Genomic DNA, 26145 nt, shown 5'->3' with positions numbered 1-26145 from the left:
TTTCAGAACAACGGGCTTTAGAATATAAAGTGAGGGTGAAGGGAAAGTATTTTGTTTAATACACTTTAGTGAATAATGCTGGGAGCTTCATTGTCCCTCGACCAAGAGATCCCGTCTTTATCTCGAGGACCGTTGAATAGTATAAAGATTACGTTACGATGCAGTGGATTCAGAAGGACGTTTAAATATTTTCTCAGCCGTGGCTGAAGGATGTTGCTTTTCCTCGCGTGAAAATTCATTAAAATGGGATGCTAGATTTCCTCAAGAAATGAAAATCGCTCGTTATCCCGCGCCATTGTCTTCTCAAGCAGTGAAATGCCCGTAGTTGACTTAGAAAAGTGCAGGAGTATGATGGATTTGGAAAATAAAAATTTTGAAGGAGAAAAGTGAGATTTAATTGTATACTTGATTAACGAAGCTTATATCACAGCTTGATCAATGCGACAGTAATTTATTTGAATGGTTCTATTTACTCGGGTGCTCGTGAAGAAATATAAACAGTTATTTTTGTATGTAAAATCATTAATCAGAAAATATTTGTTTGTCTTCGTGTTATATGCAATTAAAACGCAAAACTATATTTCATAGAGTTAAAGAAAAAGCTACAAATAATCCTAGCCACTTAACAAACCAAGCACCTAAATAAACTTTTACCTTTGAAATCACCAGTCTTTCGTTGGCGCAATTTTTCGCGCTATTAATCTAGCAGACCGTATTAATCTGGACTTTCTGCAGTGGACTGTTCTGTATTATTGGGCCCAGCTGTCAGCGAGGAGGGACGTTGCGAAAAGTTAGAGTTAAGAGTTGGACGAAATAGAAGCACCGTCGCGGGTGCAATTTTATGCGAGTCTGAGTTATGTTAAACTAATCCGATGCAATGTAATCAAAGAGTAGGAAGATAAAAGAAAAGCGGAACTCGCCTGGCCGGACCTGACGCGATTCACTAATTTTACGCAACGAGAAGCCCCGTACTCTGTTCACGTCCTGTGTAATAAATGGCAGGTTTCGAGGATGGGTATGTCGCAAATTAGAATGGACGCGGGCCCACCTAAAGACTTGTAATTATCACTTATCACTGTACAGTCTTAACATTTAACAAGAAGCAGCTGCTTTTATATTAAATACTGCTGCAGCATTCTTTTTTTCACGCGGTAATCTGAAAACCTGATTTAATTTACTATTGTGTGATCTACTTTCAGAATTATATTAATTATTACTGGTTATCAATACATTATTGTGTACTTTTCAATGCTCCCAGAGAAATGACATATTTCCAGAATGATGCACAGAATATATACTTACATATTGCTATAGTGTATAAATGGAATGAGAAAGGGGATTTAGTAATATGAATTTAAGTACATCAATTTATAATTGTATCCAGTGATTTCTGAACAGTAAGAATTTTAGCTAATTTCTAGAGGTGATTAAATAATATCTCTTTGCTTTTACTTACGCCACTTTCATAATCACCGGCCCAATTCACTTTTATTTAAGTACATATGTGTATTTTCATAGTCGAGCCTCTAATTTCCTTTGCAATTTTAAAATTTCAACACTTTAAACTAGTTACGGATAATTTTACATGTCAACGTTCTTCAATGGCAATCGATCACCTCCGATCGCTGGTTCGCACCATGATTTTGTTGAAATACTCAATCAGGTACTATTTCCCCCTCAACGCATGACAGCCAAGGGTGTTCTACGCCCTTTATACACGCGGCCATTTATAATATCGATTTCCACTACGTTCATCACCGGTGCCTTCTATTGAAATTTGATTTAGTAAACATGAAAGCTCGTAAATATCCTTCTGAACGAAAACCAGATAAAAAATGCTCCCCCATCGCAAGCTGCCCTTCCTTCTCATTACCCTCCACTCCAATATTATCAGCAGATCCCTTCTTAGCTTTACTCGACCCTTTAACTCTCCTTCTCCGGAGCACGACTTAATTAAAAATTCGACGGTCTGAAAATCTTTTTACCCACCACTGTGCTTTGGAGCAATGCCAGGCGCGCAGCTGCAGGCAGGCGTGGAAGAAAAGCAGCCAAAAAGAACAACAAAATCTCGGGTGCCAACCAATTTGCGATCAGCCACCGACACAATCCTCGTTCCTGGGATATCGAAAGTGTTTGATCCCCATAGTATATCAACAGGCATGGTGTAGATTTCAAAGGATATATTCAACCCCAGCTCCCTGTTTGTTGTAACATTCCAGGATCGAGAGGAATCACCGGTGCAGAAAGTGGTTAGGATATTCTACTTGTGCAGACGTGGCCGAGGACCGAGGACCGTTTGACTGGCAATATCGATAGACTATTTCCGTAGTATTTCCTTTCGCACCGGAGGTAACACGGCCAATGGGCCCGTATCCTTGGCAAAGCACAATAAACACTGGCGCAATGTATTTCAGGTGGTGACACAGGAAATACGGTTAAAGCGGTCGCGAATGACGGCGGAGCCGCAAAGGTTCGCTTAGGTATGCTACGGACGTACCAAGTGGTCACCATTGATGTCGAAGAAAACGAGGGTTTCGGGGCAATGGTAGTTAGAAAACGGTGCCCATTGAATGAGAACGAGGGTTATTTGTGAGGAGAGAAAAGAGGCGGGGGAAAGTGAGAGCGGGTGCGAGACTGGATGCCTCATTTGCCAATCGACGTAACAAATTTTAAGCTACACAGGCCATCGACGGATTTTTTCACCCCTTGTTTAAGGGGTACAGGACTATTGAAATATCGAAAAATCGTTTTTTTTTTATTACTATTAATTCTGAGAGTGTCATCCTTTGCGAACATTTACAACAAAGTTGCATGAGGAAATTCGAATAATTACGGAAATTATAGCGCTGTACGTAACTGAGTGCACCGCCGAGTAACGGCCTCGCAGAGCGGTATTGGCGTAGGGGACTTAACTTTAAAGCCGTTTATCTCGAAACTACATTTTTAAACACCATACATCACCGTGTACATCGTAACTTTTGAACAAATGATTATTTTCACTTGAAATTTTAACTGGAGGTGTAGAATTCCTTTCTCTAAAGCATGGAATTTCCGCATCAACATTGGATGTTTGTAAAAAATTTTATAAACGGTTAAAGACGATTTTCTTCTGTAAACATGTGGGGAAAAAATTGATTCGTGCGTAACTTTCACAATTTTTATTTAAATTCGCCAGTCAAGTTCCATGCTGTAAATTTTGGTGTAGAAATTCCACCCCAAAGCATGTTGCTTTCAGATGATTGGTTCGCCTGATAGGGGGGCGAAACGGGTATTTCTCACTTTTTCGTTTTTTGTTTATAAATGAAAGATTTTTATGTTTAATTTCAATTTTTATATATTAATGTTCAAGCTAAAGGTGTACTGTTCACGAATATATATTACAAAATTAGTTTTTTAATGGCTGACTATTATTTTTTTACCATCAAACACAAAGTGATCCGATTCGCCTCGGTCTACTCTACCTAAACAATCCGAGACAAAAGAAATCATCGATTTTACGTATGCAATAGTCCTGCACTCTCTTAAATATAGGAAGATGGTTATGGTCTACTGCTTGGTTAATCTGATGAGCAACTAGTTATCGCACTTCTGAAGATTATAAGGTTTTAAGGATTTTAGCAGATTACCCCTGACAGGAATTTGCAGGATGGTAGGAGAAGGGGTGGAGGACTGTTAGGACTCCCACGTGCACAGTTCGGACACAGAATTAACAGTTGAAGGTATGATATTAATAGTGAGAGGAAGATATGTGTCAAGTTTATAAATTTTCCTGTAGGTAGTCGTATATGAAAGTATAATGGGCACGTATGACGCTAAATGGAATTTATGTGCTCTTGGGTGAAACAGAATTAATTTTAGGAAAAAACGACGCTATGATTTGCTGATAAAGTAACTAGTGTAACTAGAAAGGTGTTAATTTGTTACCGCCGCACTAATAATTCTTTGTAGCGTGTCAAGTAAAATGGTAAAATCGAAATTAAGAATTATTAAGACTATTATGAAAAATGAAGGTAGAGAATTAAAAAACGGGAGCACAAGGTGTTAAAAAGGGCCTCGATGCACTTTGTAATCCAATTTCGATGCACAAAATTCTTGCGATATTTAAATATCCATTTAACTTGAAAATGCAAAAGGCTACCGTTGTCCGTGGCTTGAATTTTATTAAAATTTCCAGTCCGAAATAAACGCGTAAAATATTGTAATGCGAAAATTAAATTGTCGACAGAAATATCTCATAAATTGCGAGAAACCTAATTACCATGGCAAATACACTTGCGCAAACGGTATTGTGAGAAATAATCCTCGCTGGAATTGGCCGAACGGGTGAACGATATTCGATTGTGTAACCGGGAAACCCTTGACGTTATAAATTTACACTTTATTCAAAGTGCGTGACATCGAAGTGAAACGTTACAGAGCCAGGCAAACACAACTTCCCCGACAAGCCGCCAGCAAGTTACGACTCGCATGCTTCACTCGCTGACACCGTTTCAGTTGTGTATACTTCAAAATTTATCCAGCACACGTACGCCAACTTATGAACTTCTATTATAAGTCACCTTAATTGGTCAGCCTAGCTCTTGGCGTTCCAAACACCGAACTGTGCCTTTGCTTACTTGGATACCAAATTCGCACCAAGTGCATGACTTATGTGCACCGTAAACAGAGTGCAAGAGCAGCGTCAAAGTAAATAACCCAATCTTACTCACCTGGCACCGTTCGCGCGCAAGCTCACAACCACCTACTATGGTGCGCGACCCATGAAATTGTAGTAGTTGGCGTTTTCCTTGCATAATTGACCATGGATCCTTCATACTTCTGACAGTGGTGTAAAGGAAGAAATCGCTTGTTTTTCGTTGAGATTGTCAACAATTAATGGGCCCCGGGGAAAATTGGCACATGCCACGTATGCATAAATTTTCGTTTCTTTGTGCCATTAATTCGTCCCTGCGATGTAGTGTCATTCCACCACCTAATATAATAGCATGTACGTTTCACTAAGCAGAATCATATTAAATTTTCTTCACGCTGAGAAAAAAACAAATGCGCAGTGGAAAAGGGGCCCGTGCCACTCGGCTTGAAATTAATGTTTCAGGTAAAATTTGATAATAGTTGTCGTTTACCGTCTAATTCACATGGGTACCACTTAAAATAATTACAATTTCATACCGCATTTCCTATGAATAATGAATTGACAGCAGTTGTCATTTACCATCTAACAAGGGAACATCCCGAAGCCGGAAATTCAAAAAATTCTGAAACTTTGTGCATATGTAGAGAACTTCCTCCTGATTACAACGCAATTTTTGTTTGCTGCCCAAATTCACTCCAAGGGGGTGTAATTGACCGCTGAAAATCCGGTTATTTACCGAGTTTGTGTTATAACTCGTGAACTGTAAAATAATTTTTTCACCAAATGATAGATCTAATTAAAGGAAGTAACTTTTGTCTTGAAACTTCTTTTCTATCTCTTACACTTCGCGAGTTATAACACAAAATCGGAAAATAGCCGAATTTTCAAGGGTTAATTTCAGCCCCTTCGAGTGAATTTGGGCAGCAAACAAAAATTGCGTTGTAATCAGGAGGAAATCCCCCACGTATTCACAAAGTTTCAGAATTTTTTGAATTTCCGGGTTCGGGATCTTCCCTTGTAAGTTAAGTACTGTTTAAAATAACACTCTTTGTAAAATCGATGGAGAAGGGCCTCTTCACGCAAGGCACTTCTTGGATGTACAGTTGTCAAGAATTTATGATGCGGACGTGGCCGGAGAAAAACTCCAAATTCCTATTAGGACGTGGAACCCTTCAGTCTCTAGCGCTCAATACCGATCGATGCATCATAAACCCCCTGGATAATACGCACGCTTGGGGGCCCTGGCGGCTCAGCGGATTGGTCGCGAATTTACAGTTACTGTACCTAAAATAGACGTTCACAGCTTTGAGGTTGCGAAGCAAGAGGTTCGGTACTTTTTGTGGCAGAGAACTTTTCCAGACCTCTTGTTCTAAAACCTCGCAGCTGTAAACTTTGAGACACCCACAGATTCTGCGACCACGCTGCATTCCTTCCAAGTAGGGTAAACTTGCCTAATTCTACTTTCGCGGTCACTCTTTGAAAGTACGAATTAGGATAAGTATGGTACGATTTAGGAACATTAATCCTAAATCGTACTTTTTCCATATTACAAATAAATCGTTTTTATGAAAACAAGCTGATTATTTTTTGCTGCTTGAGTTTATAAAATTGTTTATTCTATTAATAAAGAGTTGATTACCACTAATTTTCTTTCATTTTCCCTGTTACGTTTCACGTGATAAGCATTTGTTCTTAAGGGGTACGATTCAAGCAAGTTTGCGCATTTTTCATGCAGAAAGAAAGGCGCAACATTGCCAAATTCGGGGAACCGCCTCAACGTGTCACCTAAACCAACAGTTTGGTCTTGTTCATCCTGCCACCTTGAACTTAACTCCGCCAAGGAGTTCGTGGTAGGAGAAATAGTTTTCATTAAGCGTTCTCGCGAGGGAGAGCGCAGAACTCAAGCAGCAGAGACTCGCGGGGGATGCCTGGCGCATGCTAGAGGGTTGACAACTTTCTTTCGAATCTTACACTGTGACTCCTGTCGATCTTTCTGACGATGATTGGCAATAAACTTTAAGTTCAAAATGGAGCGTTGTTATCGAACCAGTAACTAACCAGAATTAACAAATACGCTCGAAAAATAAATCTTCCAACGAAATTGCACCCAACGGGCATGGCTCTCCGTAACAGCTCCACAGATGGTAGTTCCAACGCGACTACCGTGTTACGCTATTTTTCCAAGCCGGTTGAAAATGTTTGCCTTGGTAATAATGACGGGTAGACTTCTATATGGCCCGTGTGAGGCATTATCGACGTCGCCGATGGATAGAAATATGTCTGGTTTCCGGGGGAGCATTAGTAAACTACCCACAACGAGCAACAACTTCCGTCGAATACGCGCAGCGCCCGTAAAAACCGACGAGACTGTAGAATCAACGAGATACACAAAATAACTCGCGTGGCGCACTAACCGCGGAAAATTGCTCTGCTTTCGGCTGCACGGCTTCGCTACAGATGTGCGCCGAATTACGTTTGCTAAAATACGTCACTCCTCCTTGGTATGCAGAGAAAAAGGCAGCACGAAAACTTTCGACAGACGTGACCTTGTTCTAAATTACGGGATGACCATGTCGGGGATTCGAAAAGCAACGAATCGCGGCTCTGAATGAAATTCGTAAGGGGAATAAGACGAGTTACAATTTCTAGATCAACAGGCTGCTTTGAAAGCTTTTGAAAATACTTGAAATAAAGTAGGTAACATCTTCAAATCAAATTTCGAGGAAATTGGGGAATTTTATTTCATACTTTCTTATTGCTCATTATTTATTTATAAATTTACGGGCTGTAGCCCAGTATTATTTACTTGGTTATGCACAATGTCATGAAGGCATTAATTATGTTAGAATATATCAATTGTTTTCTTTTTTTAGTTAAGAATTTTTATTACCATGGTTCGCATATTCTTTTTCTAACTCATCGATGTTATTAACTTTCTGTAATTCGTCCATTTTGTATCATACCTTAGAATTTGCTGTAACAGTTAGCTCTTCCTTTACTATCTCACAATCAGTGATCATAATGTGACAAGCTACTGTACGATCTACGCAGATTTTCCTTTCATTCTGGCAGGAACGAAGCTTAATATTGTGTAATTGGTTGGAGATATAAATAATTTATTATTCGCAGTAGCAACATTAGGTAGTTGCAGCACACGTGAGAAATTAATATGGTTTATACAATTGTTCGGTTGCACGCTCATAGCAAACCTTGGATCAATATTTGGAATGAAACCAGCTGCTTGTGTCAAGAGTGAATTGCAACTATGGCAGCATTGCCAGTGCTACCAGTGTGAGTTATTATTCAAGTACAACTAGAAGTCTCGGTTGAATATTTGAAATCAACTTGTATATTAAAGATAATTTCTAAAAACAACCTTTACATTCACATTCAGGCGTTATTTTATTAACAATAAGATCAAGAAAAATTCTAATTTACAAAATATGAATAGGAGGAAGGTGGGCTAGTTGATCACAGTTTTGCTTTTTTACTAAAATAATAACAATGGCTTGCTCTGTTTGTATTTCATTATTTAAGTTGTGATTCTTAGAGTATCCTCAATATACTTGTACAATCTTGAGAGTTGAAAACTAATTTTAATCACTGAATTTAAACATTTTCTGGCAGTGACGTTACGCGCAAGTATCCCCCACTGAAGGGGAGACTTGATCAGTGAACTTTAAGAGTAAATAACACATTAACTTTATAAAAAATATTTATTATCTCAGTCAATAACATGAAATAAAGGAAATATCATAAAAGGAAAGTAAACTATAACTAACTTGAAAGAATTACTGAAAAAAACCGAAGAATTAAACTCTATGACATAAAACAACATAAATGCATTCTTAAAAGACATGTCACTTAGATATCATCTGATGAAGATGATGAAAAGTTCTATGGTTCTTTTTGGGGCATTTTCAGCTGTTCAAGTATCCCACCTCACACACTAATCAAGTTGGTATCCCTCAATGCATTGGATTTGATAAAGATAAATTAAAAATACCTTAAATATTTAGATCAATCAATAAATAGCATTAATAGACCAGAAATTGCTGTTTTTACTTAATATATTTCAAATCGTTCAAAATGCAACATTCACTCGAAAAGGAGGAAGAACAAGGTGACCGAAATATTCACTTTTTGGCTGCAAATAAGATCGAAGCTTCTAACAACATTATGCTATGCTCCCGAAAGAAAACTGCAACGTGAAGTGTGAAATTGCGATAATGCAAACATTACCACGATAACGTGACAGCGAGCACAAATTGCCAATATATTGATTAAAAAACTGATTTGATCATGTATCCCCGCTGATCAACTATCCCAGCTTTCCCCTAACTATATCTATTACCTTTGTAAATTTCGTACCTTGAAAAGTTTTTATTTGTTACATACGAATTCGTGTATGAAACACGATTTTGCGTTTAGAGGTGTATTCTAACGGACTCCTTTAACATTGACAAACTATATCACAAATTACTTCCTGACATGATGAAGCGCAGACGAACCATGCCTATTACTTAACGAACAAACTTCAGTTTACGGGTATCTCCTACACACAGGAATACGTGTAATAAATCTACATACGCTGTGGGCATAGGACACACCTGGGGGACCTTATGAAGTACGCAATACCTATTTCGCATAGTGTAATGGAGGAAACATGCCCATAAATTCTGAAAATCGTCAGCAAACTTAAACAAAGTTATAAATTATAACTCTGATAACTCCCTTCAAGCACCTTCATTTTTTGCATTATTCGTTTCCTTGCTTACTTATATCCTTGCAATTTATCTCGCGTTTGTTACTAAGTTAATTAACTACCACCATATCCCGTGAAATCTCCGACGAAAATTTTCTAACATAGACTGATGATGAGTGTCTAAGCAGAATAATATTTCTTCTTAGTAGTACACTGATTCCTTTTTGGAACGAAGGTGTTATATTTAAAGGAATCAAATTTCACGTCCTTATCTTCTAAATATTTTATTGCAATTAATTGTGAGTATAATAGGGTCGAAATTATTTCGTCGTGAACCTCTAATTTTCATACGCGAGCATCTTTGCCCTTCGGGATCGCAGAATCCGATCTAAGAAGTGTTTTAACTGTCCTTTCTGAAGTTTCCATTGTTCCCTTGCTCGGGCAGACAATGACCACATGGCCTGGATGAATTCGACAATGGAACTGCACGATCCCCTTACTTCAGAAAATTTAATTTGCGAATTTCCCAGCGGATGAATCGGCAATTGCTTTCGTTCAGCTGCACTTGCATGCTGATATTACGGCTTTTGGAGGTTCTAGTGCAACGGTATGAACGGGCAAGTGGTTGTTAGCGGTAACGTAATTAGAGATAACGTACGTTATCGAAAGCGTCGCTACAAGCGTCATTCGCGAGATGAATACTCGGCGTTTTCATAATATTGATGCTTCCGATATTTCTACGCCTCCTCACTTTTCGTGACGCACAGTGGAGATAAGTATTTCAAATCGATATCATTAACGTGGGAATTTTATTTAGCAAATTCTGCTCCAAATTATTCGGTTTAACTGGAATTTCCTTCTTTCTCGCCCAACTTGTTTTCCCCCTGAACGGTAGACGAGTCATTCTTCGCCCAGCGCGGACTGCAGAAGAATCTCGTTCTCTTCCCTTCTCGCCCTGCCCCCTGCCACCAAGCAGTAACTCTATTTTTTTTTGCTCCCTCATTTTTATTGCTAATTACGAACAACCTGCCCCCAAGATTTAGGTCATCCATTCAACTTCGGCTTGTTAAGACGCGGACGAAGATAAACCATCAGATTGTCGCGAGCCCCGCTCCTCCATACTCTTCTGCATTTGCATAGGGCACGCGTATTAAATCATCTTAAATTACGAATATTTATGCTGGAAATATTTCAGAACTCGAGGGTACTCTGGCTCGAATTCCCACGCGGGAAGCACTGACAGTAACGCGACTATAAAACACTTGAACCATTTGCATATTAACCTTTATTCCAGTCGATCCTTTCGTCACCAGTGAACCCACCGGGGATGGAAAGTGTCCGATTGACATTGTCAGTTTTTATTTATCTGCCCCACTTCCCCTGTTCGTGAAAGAGTGTATACAAATGCGTGGGAAGAATGGAATTTGGGAGGGAATAAATCTGAAATGAAAGCTCAACAAATCGGGAAATTTTCCGTAAACAGAGGAATTTTTGTTATCTACAAGTAATTATTTTAATCAAAAATCGTAAATTGCACTTGAAAACTTATAATTTAAAGAATATTTTCCAAAAAAAAAAAAAATGGCGTAACGCGTCTCGTTCGCCGTGTAGCTGCTGTTGAACATAGCAGGGTCGTCACGTAAGTAGTTTGTGGTGCCAAAAATCTCCTCTGGGTGTCGTCCAAAAGAAGAAAAAAAACTAGACTTTATCATACGCTATTTTTAAAATTTTCAAGTTTCATTTAAATCGGTTCAGTAGTTTTTGCAATATCATCGGCACCGATTTGAAAAACGTAGTTTCGAGAAAACAGCGTTTATAGTTCAAGGTACAGGTTAAGGTGAGATAATTTTTTTTTTTTTAATTCACAGAAGATCGTCGATTCCGTGGACATCGGCAAAAATGCGGACGAATGAGATATAGGGGGAAGATAATGACAATCAAGAAATGAATTGTTGATGGAATGTAGTCGTTGATGTGCAATATGAAATAGACGATGAAGGAACGGTAGAAAATGAGAGAGCTGGGATCAAGATGGTATTATAATTTTAAATCGACCCGTTTGATATGTGTTGCACCGGAGCGACGCAATAATGCAGAAGCAGAGGACTCGGTAATGTAAAAAATCGTTAAGTCAAGAAGTAACTTATACGGTACGTATAATATAATACAATAATAGCAGGAAGATACGTGTACATTAATTTTGTAAGGAAAAAATTCCACCAATAAAGACCACTTTAATCTTCTTCCGTCAAGTCTCCATTCGATTGTCTGGCGGGTTTCCATTTATCCTACCTACCACAGTCCTAATCAAATCGCTCAATCGATGGTCCACTCTGTCCTTTCGTTGCTACCGAGAAGAATGTTAGGTTCGATAGAAATTGGAATCATGAAATTTCATTCTGCTGCTTCTTTCTATACTCGATATGAATTTACTCGCGACATTGGCCGTTATTGCGAGTTGTACGAACGATCAGGCTCTTGAACAGCAATTGCTTGTGAAACTTAATTTGTAAGTATTTGAAGAAATGAATTCCTCCATTGGGGAAGATGACTGCAACTTTTTCCCACCCGTGACGCCACCAGCACAAGTGCCATTTATCATCGGTGTGGTATCAGGGCGGTATTCTCCGATTTTCAGGTCTCTAAATAATATAAAAAATATCTAAATTCACAAGCAAATGACTTTAATTTAATACCCCCTTTCCTTTCCTCGATTTCAAACACTTTTCGTGTGAATCTTCTTAGTTCTATTAAATTGTTATTGTGTGTTCTTAGCGGCCCAGGCCCTCGGAAGGAACGTTTTCATCGCGACCACTACATAGCCTCGTAAAAAGCAGCAAGTATTTCCAGACGGGGGTGACAGAGGGGGGGGGGAGGTAAGTTTGCTACATTTTGAGCATGGCAAGTAGAGGGTACGGTGGCGCAGGTGTCTGTTCTCGTGGCGCGAACGCACCTTCCGTTTCTATCAGGATTCCGTAGGTGGGCAATTCAACTTTACGACCACCTGGTGCGAAGTTCGTAGATACGCGAATATAACTTTACTACCCACTTTTCGATTAAACGCTTAAAAGTCAAGTGGCCTCCTTCACTCGCGACTCTCGTATGATCTCTAAACTTCTACGTGTGGAAGCCTGAGGGGACTTTCGAAAAACTCCTGATTTCAATACATATGAATGCTTCCTCGCCCCAGCTGGTCCGATTTGGGCCACGCAAATGCTTTATACGGTTAAAAGAAGCACATCTCGTTTAAAAGTAAATTGAGAGGACACAATACAGTGATTTTCAAAACGAACGTAGATTTTAAAAATAATCAATTTAAGGGTACGTAAGTCAGTCTGAATCGACTTTAAAGGAATATTAGTGGGTAAAAATCCTACAAGTACCCAGGCGCCCGCGGGGAATTCCCTTCTAAAGGCGTCGGGATGCCTTTTGATGATATCTGAAGGTTAAAATTTTTTTTTATAAATTATTTCTTTTACAATTTTTTTTTAACTTTGGGAAATCTTCAACAGGCACCCCAACTCCTCCAGAGGGGAATCCCCCGGGAGCGCCAGGGTAGTGTGGGATTTTTACCCACTAAAACCCCACGGCCACTATGAAATTTTTAATAATTTAAATATAAATATCTCTATTATTAAGGCCTACTGGCTGAAAAGTTCGGACACCTATTTACTTATTTTCGACATAGATCCATCGTGCCAAACCTCATCAAAATCGATGTCTATCACATGGTGTCCTCCCCTTGTAAGGGTTAAAGAATATTTAAAAAAGTAGATGGCGTGATGAGTCCTTCATTATCCCTCCAACATATTCTCCCTCTCCTGCTTCATATTTCAATCGCAGATTACCTAAAGTTCGTTTCAAATTTCCCTCCCAAAATAAAGGGATAAGTACAGAAGCCTCAGAGGAAAGTTTTTCGTCGCCCTGTATCGAGCCAGTCACACGAGCCCCCCCAACACAACTTCACCGCCACATTAATTGAAGGTCCTCTTGAAATATCTGCACTGAATATTTGAAAGGAACAATGTTACCTCTCATGACGAAGGGCTGCGTTTTATTGTCCTCCCTCGACAATGTCCGCGGAATTCAATAAACATTCGCAAGACAGCACGCGCAGTTGCTTTCTCCCTCGAGTGCTTTTGCGCACATTGTTCGCCTTCATCGTGGTTGTTTGTTCCGCGATGCAAAAGGCGAATGAAAATGCATTCAATTACGAAGTCGCACACATTTTTTAACACGCCCGCCGCGGCCCCGAGTCAACACAGTTCCTCCTACGCCAGCGTACAGGCTGACTGGCGTTTTCGAGAAACGTGAGCGCGAAGGTTGCTCCGCGGAAGCACGTAACGTGCATAATTGTTCGTCGAATCCTCGCAAGTCACGTATTCTCGACGAAGAGTTAGATAACGCAGCAGATGACATATCGGTGGGGATTCGGTTTCAATGGCACCACTGCTGGCGTTCACAGTGATGCATTAGCGCAGAGACGGAGATACGCGTGTGGAGACAAGCAAACATTTTGGGAATCTGCCAAAATATTATCAAGTCGATAGTTACGAAGCTGAGTTTTTGTTACTTAATTGGAACCTCATGTTTTTAAAGGGTTATACCTAGACAGGAGGCCGAAAAGAAGCGAATGTTTGTGAATTTTTTTGGAAAAAGCGGAAGCGTATATTTTTACAGAACTTTTTGCACTTCAAACAACAACATTTAAAGAAAATTTTTGGTAATTTTTTTGTAGAAAAATATTTACGTACATAATAAAAACACAACGACATCCAAGAAGCCTTTTTAAAAACGGTGAACGAGATATCTCAAAAACCACTGCACCTATTTTTCTGAAACTTTTTGGGCTTATTTTTTATATAAAAATCTACTGAATTGCGGAAGGATTGGTGCAGTAGTTTTTTAGATATCTCGCTCACCGTTTTTAAAAAGGCTTCTTGAATGTCGTTGTGTTTTTATTATGTTCGTAAATATTTTTCTACAAAAGATTACCAAAAATTTTCTTTAAATTCCACCTTTTCAAAAGAAATTCACAAACATTCGACTCTTTTCGGTCTCCTGACTAGGTATAACCCCTTAATGGGCAAACAGTTAGGCACTTGTGGAGATAAAATATTTTGATCATTGCAAACTTTTATTCCAAAGAATTTTCAATGCAATGCATGTAGGTGTGTATTGCATACCTCGATACACGAAGTGAGGTTGACCCGTTTGCATAAAAGGGGACAGAGGAGCCAAAGTATAAGAGAATAAGGGATAGAGGAACGTGTGTGGTCAGACGTGCTCTCCGAACCAACGTGACTGGAGGTGTAGCCCCTTTTAACTTCTCAGATTCTCCTGATTTTTAATAGCATTTCGAGTGAAAAGGTTGCCAAGATTCCACAATAATTAATAAATAACAGGAAGCATTGACATAACAAAAATATTTTCTGCAAGTTTAAAGGTGGCTCCATATATCCCAAAAGAGTTTAATCCAAGATTAAGAATAGTTTTTTCAAAAAAGAATTGTAAATATCAGTTCCTTCTGGGGCTGTTACACGTGAATCCACCCTTAAAGTTATGTTCTTCCCATTTAGAAATACCATGAACTATTCATTACATTCATTGCTAGAAAATTCTGCTGCCGTATATGTTTGTATTCTTCTAACATTTGTTAGCAGTGCTATTGGAGCACGTAACGCGTATCCTCGTTTACAAAAACACTCGAGAGTCACGTATTCTTCGTGGTAAGCAGATAACGCGGCGCAGGAGCAACATTCTAGCAGCAAGTCAGTTTCAAGAACTTGTAAGACAGTGGCATAATTAGACAATTACACTAATTAAATTAAGGAAAGACTAATCTTTTTTATAACAATTCTGTTTTCATGGAAGAAGGATCTGTTTGATAGATATTATATTTCTTAGTAGATTACTGTTTCTCTTTGACCTCAGCTTTTATTGTTTTTAAGAGAACTGTTTTGTTAAATTATAGACTAATAGAATAATATATTTTCTACAAAAATTTGAGATAGGAGATATGTTTTTTGAATCTCCCTGTACAGAGTCGACCTTCGTGAAAAGTTCCTTCCAATATGCTAAGGTAGCTTTTCAAGACGTCAGAGCGACTCTTAACTTACGATTAGCGCTCTTCTTTGTGTCTTAAAGTTGGGTCGAAGCATTCTTACGAGTCTATAATCCTTGGCATTCAAAGAAACAAAGGAAAATGCTAACTTCAAGAATCAGCTAAACGTACTTTATACGTGTTGTGGCATTCCATCATCGAAATCAAAGATAGGAACGATGAGAATACAATGTTCAAAAACAGCTACAGTAAAAATTTCAGTGAATCTTAGTTTTAATAAAATTGTATTAAAAATAAATTTAAGAAAGAAATGCTTTTAAACAAGTTTAAAGAATTATTTCTAACTGATATCTATCTAAAAATTCTCCTTTAAAGAAGAAATTTATTTCCAGTTCACGAAATTATGGAGCTCTTTTTAATACATCCTGGCTTTATCTGAAAAAGTTTCTCAGATGTGTAGCCAGGCGAAAATTCGTGCCATTCATTTCATTTACAAAGTTGTAAGAGAGTTTTCGGAGTTCTTGTGTTGAAACTTAATAAATCTTTTGAAATAGAAATAATCTAAAAACAGGTAATGTGGATAATAATATATTGAGATATAGCAATTTCCTTATTCATTATTAGGAATTATCAATATTGTCAATAATATCTCAGACCTGTATTTTCGTGACAACAATAAATTAAAATCTCGGGGTTTTAATAAATATCCTATCCTCATTCACCTTTTTCCCTGATACTTAAATATAACCAACACTTGTTTGTTAGTAAATATAAAAATTCCTGTGTAAATATTTCAGATATTATGGAAATGGATTTGATGGAACTAATTCGTGCTTCACGCTTAGAAAATTTTGCATGTACTTATTAATATAAATCATGTCATTATTGATCAACTACATTATTCATTGGCCTCTTCCGGAGAATTTCACTTCTGTTCCTGACGGGAAAGATTTACGAGCATTTCGCAATTCACGAGTAAGGTAATAAAGAAAACTTCAGATGAGCTGTGGAATCCGAATAAAAAAACGCAAATTCTGTCACATGAACGTCTAAATTTACAATTTACTGGCTTGCATTTTAAAATAAATTATTTTATATCTGTATAACTGGTTTAATCACTCCTACGTGATTTCCACAATTTTTATGTAGTGATTTTTAATGCGATTGTCATTTTTTAATACAAAAAACGAGGTAGTATTTTTCTCTCATTAAATAATTAATCAGATTACATGCGAATCAAATAATTTGTGTTTCAATTTCTTCAAATTCATTCCTTTGAGAAAGAAACTAAATATTACGGTTCCTTTTATTTGCGGGAAAATATATAATATATTTCAACGCCATGCTATGTCACATATTTGATTTTGCTTATTTATTCTCAATGAGGCAAACAATTTCGAATACTTACGAAGCACGCATGAATCATACTAGTATTTATCTAGTGATCCAGTTAATAGCAAGTAGTACAGGTCAACTATAATGGAAACGAAATCAAAGTCACACAAGCTGAATATATCTACAATACGCAAAGCTTTGCAGTTTCGAATCATTGACGTTCATAGTTGATAATAATTATTAAATGTAACAAGAGCATTTATTCAAAATTTGTAAAGCACAAATCCCAGTTATGTAGATTGTTTTCTATAGATCTAGTAGCCTAAAAGTATTCGAAATTGCGAAAAGATTACTGTGAATACGAAATAAGCCAGCGCATAAAACCGAATGTTCTCGGCGAAGAAGGGTTCTATATATACATAAATGGCTGATCTCTGGGAACCAGTAAAAATACGCGTGCATACGTATCGAACGATTTTGGTGCCAATATCCAGTGACGTTATCTAAACACGCTGATATAAGCTGCACGTCGTTCGCTGAAGCGAGAAAGAAAATTCCCATTTCAACCGTAAGTACACAGCAATTTCTCTATTCCTAAAACTTATTTATCCACGGCACAGAATAAACCGTAACTGCTTCAGTAACATTATCTATGCTCAGATTTCGGTATATCTAATTGGAAAAAAAAGAACGAATGTTTTTATTGATTGGCACAAATTTCAAATTATTCCTTGTTATCGCCATTGTAAAGAAATTCGAAAATTTGTAATAAATTTTCCATTGCATGCATAAAACATGGGTGCACTTTTCGTAGGTGGTGAAATTTGAATTGTTAAGAAAATCCCGGGGAAAATTGGGGAAACACTGGGAAACCGCGCCCGCAGTTTCCACCTAAGCGATAAAAAGGTAGGTTGGGATTCGCGTGTCAATCAAACAAACTTGTGTTACTATCGCATCCCACCATCAGATAGAATTCCGAATAGCTTCGATCCGGTCCGGAAATTCAAGTGACGTGTTAACATTTCCGGTATTGGCAAATGCCATTCACGAACACGGTTGGGGAGTTTTTCGACATGTTTTGTGGAAGTTATTAAAACGACAATTATATGTACAAAAGCTCGAGGAACAGTAATATACGAAAACAACACATTGTTGATGGTTTAACTGTTGGAAAAGCGGTTCGAAATACATGAAAACCGTAAAACGCATAAAATAAATTCCGAAATGAAATTGGAATGTCCGTATTTCTGTGGAGAACTTTAATTCAGTTAAAGAACTTAAAAGTATAATAATACAGAACGACTTCGACACAATTTTCATCTCACTGCAAAATTTATATTGGAAAGGTGTTTAAGTGGCATTAAATTTTATTTAAACTTTCAGCTTCTGACACGGTTGTTTCAGAATTTGAATTTTTAATACAGTGCTTTTATTAACGTAACTTTGGCGTCAATTGAAGTTTCGACTGTAAAGAGCTTCCACTAAGCCATTTAATTAAGGGAATTATTTCGTTTACGCGCCGGATTTTACGAAAACGTATTCCTACCCGTTCTCCGTTAATCCCGAATGCAAACAATAACAAAATGTCGTCTCGCCGAGTTACGCTTTATTTATCAATTTAACAAATAATGTGATATGAATTAATAAATCACTGTTACAGTAGGAAATACATTATTTAATTATATCTTCTGTACTTTCATTCTGTAATTGTTTAATTTCCACCCTTCTTTTTGCCTTAAAGTTAAGTGAGCATAATGAAAATCGAGCTTCTTTTTACACGTACTACATTTGTATTCTATAAAAATTACTCCATCGACATAAAATTCCAACGATGTAACAAGTATATTACTTTTTTGAAATGTCGTTTCGTAATAAGAATCCGCAGCACTGCCTTCAATCTGATTGTGGAACACAAATCTCGAAGGGAATAGGAGAAACTCAGTCTGAAAGTATACGTTCCGAAGTTTCTGCCGATACTCTGACGAAGCTTGGGAAGCAGAAAGAAAACGTTAAGAAGTAGGACCGATAGAAATATTCCTGCTGTTTCATCGTCATCATACTATCGATCCATGGAGGGCTTTCGAATTCTCCTTGACCCGAAACTGCGGCCTCGCGAATGTCATAAAAATTTTGTGCCAAAATGTGTTATTTTTTCATTATATCTTCCATCGATTTAAGCACCCCTTGAAACTTAAAAACTTCACCCCACCCATCTACCTGTCAACACTCGGTGAACAAATAAACATCCATTGGCAACGTCCATTACAAAATGCAGTATTTTAGTAGCTTGAAAGTAAAACTACTATGGCGATATTGAGTCACCCACAATAAATACTTCTGATGCTACAAAATAATATAATGTGAAGGAGCAAAGGTATCGACAAGAAGAGTTTCCCCAGGGTTTTTTCACACGAGACACTTTTGTGACTTGCGACTGATAATTACTTTTTCTTTATTTCAACATATTCGCATATTTTCCATCTTCTACGTGTAAAGTACTTTCCAAGATCGCTAATACTTTTTTGAATAGAAACACATGTTTTTACTCAGCTTCTGTTCGATGTTGCTTCGAGAAATACGACTTAAAGTAGCATATCACTTTCTAAAAATCTAACGCGAATAATTTGTTACTTCTTAACTACCTACGTAATGTCAGCTCACGCTGAATTGTGTCACAGTGGTTAGCTCTAATCTTTGTCTAACGCTAAAACTCGCAAAATTATCCTTCCTAGTTATGGCGATGACGTTATATCATATTACAGTAGCGTCAGATTCCATAACAGCGTAATTTCCCGTAAAAGCTGAATTTCACACTTTGCGCCATAATTATCAATTTAAATGTATCATATAATTATGCGTGTAATAAAATCGTATTATTACTAACCTAAACGTATGAAGTCTGTTCTAATATTCTGTCACTCTTGTGCACGCAATATTTAATACGTTCGTAATAAGCGAAAGAGCCTCTGGTGCAATGTCTTCCCTGATTAATGGCGTACAATTTCACATGTTCTATCAGCTTGTGTGGCGCAGAAACAAAAACGTAACTTCCACATGTCGCGATACCGTTTAACGATCCCCGTACAGTTACCAAGAGACCATAGTAGCGCAAAATATAGGTGAAATATTTTTTCAAATACTAAAAAAATATTTTTTTATCCACACTTTGTAGTATGAAAAAAATGTTGAATCCAAATATTATATACACATACAGAAAACATGAACTAAATATTCATGGAATATACAAAAAATATTTAGAAAACGTAAAGCAAATATTCAGAAAATTTGAAATAAATTTTCAGAATTGTAGAATAAGTATTCAGGAAGTACAGTGCATACGTTCCGATTTGTCATAAAATTGTACAGGGCATATGAGTCCCAAATGGCACGTACACAGGGGCATTAATAGAAATTGTTATGGTGAATGTGTTGAGCTATAAAACAGAGTGAATTCGGAAGAAATAAAACGTTTCTTCACGTACTGTGATAAAGTGGAGATACTCGCGAACAAACCGCACCTGACGCACTGTATACTTTATGAATATCAAATGTGCAATAAGCTAACAGCTGCCAAAAACTTGTGTAAAGTTTCAGGGATAATACCGTAACTCCCATGCACCAGAATAATAGTTGACCACATAATATAGCAATCAGGAGTCAATAAATAATGAAACCACCCACTTTTAACTTGGCATCATTGAATTATTTCCTTATCCTTAGAATTGCGAACTATATTACCTACTGTTATTGGGAATGATGTAGAATAATAAATGCATCATGAAACCACGAAATATTCTTATTGCTGACGACACACTTTTGAATGATTGCGAGTGCATGAAACATGTGGGATAATCGCGTAGCAGTTTATATGATAAGATAAACTTTCTATTTAGAATAAAAGAGTTCTATAACCACCCTATGCAATAAGTTACTACGCAGTGGTGGATTTAAGAAAAAAGGCCCAGGTGGCAAACGTTCTGAAGGGCCCATTTTTTGGGGAAATGAAGAGGTAGGTTGCTAAGAACGGGCTCAATGTAATAATACAGAAAAATATATACTTTGGATGTAATCATAATTTTTTTTTAAGGATGGGGCCTTGAGGGGGCCTTCTGTGCAGGGGCCCAGGTGGCAACTGATCATCGGCCGCCCTGTTAAATCCGCCACTGTTACTAAGTTATGTTGAATGGTAATTTAAATTCGACAAATCTACACTTGAAGTCGATTTGATAATCGTCATATTCAAGATACAGCTCGAAAGGAATGGAATGAAAAGAAAGGGGATGCTACGAACCGAAGCGAGCGTCATACGTGATTCTAACGCCAAAAGACGGAAGGGAATCAAATTTAAAGCACGATGGTACAGATTCGTTTCGAATTGAAATTCCAACGATTCCTCGACGCTTTATATTGCACGATGTGGTTTCGTACTATGTAAACCAATAACTTCTTCGTTGGTATTTTCCGTTCTGGAGGACCTTCCGTCAAAGTGACAGCAGTGTCTAATTAACCGTGAAAGTTTCGAAATCACACCCTCCATTAATTGCTTTTCCTAAGAACGATTTGCCGAAGATACCATAATATTTTTTTCAGTGAACTTTACCATAAAATATTATAAATACGCCAGACAACTGACTAAATTTTAAGGATAGAGTATTTGCTAATAATTTTGAAGAGAAGAAGCCTAAATTTGGCTAAATCAGAAATTGGTATAACTACATCATAAATATGTTTTGAAAGGAACAAAAGGCATTTTTTTGTTTTAGAAGATAATGTATAAATATGACCCACTTTTTTCCATAAATCGATCGAAAAAATATTGTGAAATACGCCATTGTTTACGTACCACCACTTAAAAGCTTATTATTTACTCAATTTTGCACTTTTTTCTTCTCCCATAGGTACGTCGACAGCGTAATTTCATGCGCAACAAGAAACTACTTTGTTTTTTCGTTGCAGTTGAGTACGGACGTCAGAACTCCGTTCGTGAGACCGATGAGGAGTTGGCAACTCCGGCGGTGAGACCACGGTGGAATCTATTAATTACTCGATAACCGTCGGCCATTTTGTAACATGAAAAATTTTGTTTATTAATGAACATGTACACAAATATATCCCAAAAGTTTTGAAAAAGATTCGTTGCAGTGGCTCTTTGGAAAATATTCCCAAACTTATCCCTTTTTTATATGTTTTAAAGGAGGCTCCCCCTTAATAAGGTAACTCATTGTTGTGAAATCCGAAAATTATATCGGTCCAATTTAGTGTACTTAGTCGGCATTCGATATTATCTAATAATTATTCAATACTCTATATATTAATATTTCCTTTAGCAACAACCAAGAACTTGTAAAAATTAACAATTCGAAAAGCATTGTGTCGACCATGAAAGTGCAGAAAAAGAAGGAGCAGCGTACTTTTCGATGGTTCTTAAGTGTCGCAAGATTCATAAAAAGGAAGAGGGTGATTCGTTTGAAACGACGCAACTGCTATCTAATGCAAGTACACAATGAGCGAGTGTTTATTCAAAAAACTATTAAAAGTCTGAGAACAGCCCGGTAAAATTACTTAAATTACTCGGTAAACACATTTAAAGTTGCGCAGAAGAGCGTTACGTTTATCACAGAGAGGTATAATTTTCGCTGGCCGACATTCACATTTTTACTGAGGTATGAATTTATCAGCAGAAGCCCCGGAAGATAATATCATCATGTTCGTGAGGAACATTATGCTTGGCGCAACGCCAAATTAAACTTGTCGAGCTCCCATGTGATCTAGATATCGTAATGTCTTAGTGGAATGCTAAACCTAATCGAAGAAAAGAAACTATTGAGACCTAGCCGATATCTTGGGACAGAGTATTGAACCAGAAGATAAAGACAAAGAGGACACTCAGATACACAGTATCTACTCAAATCAGTAATACTCTTGCATAGGGATCGTCAAAGGGAAAATGTGACGCCTACAAAGTTGAAAGTATAAACAAACAAGAAGGCGCCTTTTTGATGAGGGTAGATGTAATTTTAATTGGATTAAGGGGGCCCCTACTATTTATATAAATACATTAAAGTCTGTGGCTTTATAAATCGATGAAAGTAATTAAAAGACTAGATAAAACCGTCTGTGTAGATCTTCTTGAAAGGGTGATACAATTTTGTAAAATGTTAACAGAACAGGTAGAAGTAGGTAGATTGTTAGGAAGTAGTAACCACGTGAATATAAATTGCAAGAAGTGTCACAGATGCTACAAGGATTACATATTATTCACTTACTAAAGAAATAAATTCAGTTTGAATAAACTTACTGACTCTGTCAAATTACTCACACTAAATTTAATGTAATAATATAGTTAAAATTATTTACATAGAATATTTATTCTTCTTACTCTTCTAAAGGAGATCCACACTGCAATCAAAACGCAGAGCTATTGCTACTTTGTATTACCCCGACCGCCATAATCAAAATTAAAATAAAATGTATCATATAAATCTTAGAAACCCCCACGAACACCTCCAAAAATTGAAAATCTTTCATATTCAGATATCCTCGGCTTCCACTGGCGCCAGCCAAAAATGGCAAACCGTTCTCGTGTACACGAGTGAGCAAAGCTAGATTCGAATAACACTTCTACTCTAGTGTCTCGTCAATAATAAACGCAGGAATAGAATGTATTTACATACCTTAATGCATTAGTAAACGAAAGCAGAAGAACCTATTCGATTGGAAGCTAATGAAATTCAGCAAGAGTAGTTGCCGAACACAATTTAAAGTTTGAATGTAAGTCGGGACCGTAAACGTGCAAATGCATTGTCTACAGCTCACCACCAACTTTTTCTTATGAAACTTCTTCAAGTGTTTTATAAACTATGGGTCGAACATGTAGCTCATGTATACTTGCAGCTACATGCTAAATCATACGAGTTCGACACTACAAACGTTCTTTATGTTCTTCCACCTACACGTACCGACGATACACATCATAAATCTATGTAGGTAAACCATGCAGTTAATAGTTTGCAGTGAACTTTCCTGCTCGCCATCGATCACACCACTCAGAAATAAAGTATTAAAAATCTCAGGGAAACGATAATTTGATACATACCTATACGTTTCCATAGAAATTGTGTTAGAAAGTTTCAAGCTCATTCTCTACACTAATGGCGAAGTGTTTATATCCTCTAAGATGTTATAGAGTTTGAATTTTAATTCTGCACTTTTTTACGTAAACGGATATTTACATCACGATGGTGACCACTTACAATCAAACGAATGATGGGCTCTATATATGCTGCGACTTATCTACTATCTACCCATTCGACATTAAATTGCATATTATCATATTCAACTACAAATTATCATATTCAATCACGCATTGCCATGCTAAATTATGTATTACAGCAGTGATTAGCGTAAAATCGGGCGCTGTTGCGTATAAATGTTCAGATCATGGGCGTAGTCAAGGTGGGTGGCTTGCCCCCCCCCCCCTCGGCGCGGGAAAAAAATAATAAATTAGTCGCTAATCGAAAATTAAATTAATTTATTACAAAATGAAAATAAATCTTATATTGATTTCTAACCACGTACATAAATTCAAAATTCGGTTTCACTATTTATTCCTCCCTGAATGAAATCCTGGCTACGTCCCTGGTTCAGATGAAACTGAGTGAATGATTTCTGAAATTTAGAGACTATAATGTGGAAAATGAAACGAAGTACGATAGTTTCTCATGCGCCTGAAAAATCTATCTACACTATATAGAGAAGAAATTACGAATTCAGTAATAAATATCATTTATCGTACAGTCAAACTACTAGAAAATGAATGTCCAAATTGACCGAAAGGTTCGCCAAATTCACCACTTCTTTGTAGAAGCATTTAACTTGTAAAAGCAATGACCCCAATCCTGGCTGACAAGTTCAACTTTAACTAACTTGAATTTAGTGTCAAAGCATAACACTTCAGATTGATGAAGAGTATCATCATCCAGGATAATAGGTGATAGCTAGTACTTCGTACTTGTTTGGAATTCGATGAATATTAAAGCTATCGCCTCTATTCATTGCATGAAGGGGACCATGGAGAGATTAATCATTATTAATAAGGTGCTGAGCAAAGGTTTCACAAGTTACAGGGTGTTTAGTGCTCCCTGAATTGAGGAAAAATTGCTTAGTTAGTCAGTCTACGCTGAAAAGCTACCCTTCCCAGAATTAGGAGCAATGTTCTCTAAGGAAAACAGTATTATACCAGAAAACAGCTAGATATAATTGATAACTCTATTTTATTAATACTGCAATTAATAACTGTTACGGTGTAATAATATTATAATATTACGAAAAAGAATAGGTGCTTGCTATGAGAAGTAGAAGATGCCTGTAAAAAGCAGACTAGGAACTTTTGAAATAGTAAAGGATTCTATTAAAAAGTGTGAAGTGTTTGTAGAAATAAAAAGAGAACGGTCAAAAACACTTCTCATGGATGATAAAGTTTTATTTATACACTCTATGTCATCAACAGTAGAAAGCATATTGCTTGCGTTATTAAAACCGAAAATTCCGAATTGTTAATACAGTTTCTGCGATGTGCTTATAGCGAATCGTTTACCTAAATCGGGAACAGAGCAAAGAACACCTATTCCAGAATTGTATACGTTTGTTTGAACTGTGTTTAAGTTCAATGAGAATGCGAAGAATTAAATCTTTCCAAGCAGTTTATCGCAGCGGTGCCATTAAAAGCAGCAGGATTATAATACAAAAAAGTACAAAACGAACGAAATACTTAGTCCCTTAAGACCTCTGCAAAGCCTGCATTGCATTTCTACGTGCAATTAAACGCCTGACTTGGGTACCTACGATTTTAACAAACAAGGTGGAAGGAATACGAATATAAATGCGAATGAATGAATGAATAAAAGGTGCAGCATTTTGATTGTGCGAAATAAACCAAGGAGAAGACGTAATTTATTGTAATAATTCTACTATGGCGTCAAGATAAAAATACCTTTATCAGTAACAGTATAAATTTAATTTTTTAAAAGGGTTTCTTGGATGTCGGTTGTTACTTTATTATAAACGTAAACATTTTTCTACAAAAAAATTACCAAATGTTCTTTAAATATTGCTCTTTTAAGTAAAAAAAGTTTTGTAAAAATATATGCTTCCGTTTCTTCAAAAAAAATTCACAAATATTCGCCTCTTTTCGGCTGCCTGACTAAGTATAACACCTTAAGGCAGGGGTGCACAGGGAGCCGTTTTTAGCGCCTAGCTGCGAGCAACCCCCCTGTCCCGTTGCTAAGATTAGAGTCGGTGAGGCGAACTGCAGTAGTGTATGCAGTTCTCCTCACCGATTATGAACTTAGCAACGGGACAGGCGGGTTGCTCGCAGCTAGGCTCTGAAAACGGCTCCCTGTGCACCCC

At 37.3% G+C, this 26145-nt stretch overlaps 1 protein-coding gene across 3 annotated transcripts in view; it reads right to left on the bottom strand.

The window, feature by feature from the left end:
* LOC143369348 (putative G-protein coupled receptor No18) overlaps positions 1–26145 on the bottom strand; it is an 87055-nt gene that overhangs the window by 49818 nt on the left and 11092 nt on the right. For 2 of the 3 annotated variants that reach the window (XM_076813169.1, XM_076813171.1), the window contains exon 1: positions 13370–13617. The exons of the other annotated variant lie outside the window; for it this stretch is intronic. The gene's annotated coding sequence lies outside the window, so the exon portion shown is untranslated. Of the gene's footprint in view, positions 1–13369; positions 13618–26145 lie in introns of those variants that run through there. 3 annotated transcript variants of the gene reach the window in all.

This window comes from Andrena cerasifolii, chromosome 5 (assembly GCF_050908995.1).
Source record: "Andrena cerasifolii isolate SP2316 chromosome 5, iyAndCera1_principal, whole genome shotgun sequence".
NCBI classification, from domain to species: domain Eukaryota; kingdom Metazoa; phylum Arthropoda; class Insecta; order Hymenoptera; family Andrenidae; genus Andrena; species Andrena cerasifolii.
The sequence above is the reverse complement of the archived record's forward strand: the minus strand, read 5'-3'. Positions and strand labels throughout refer to the sequence as shown.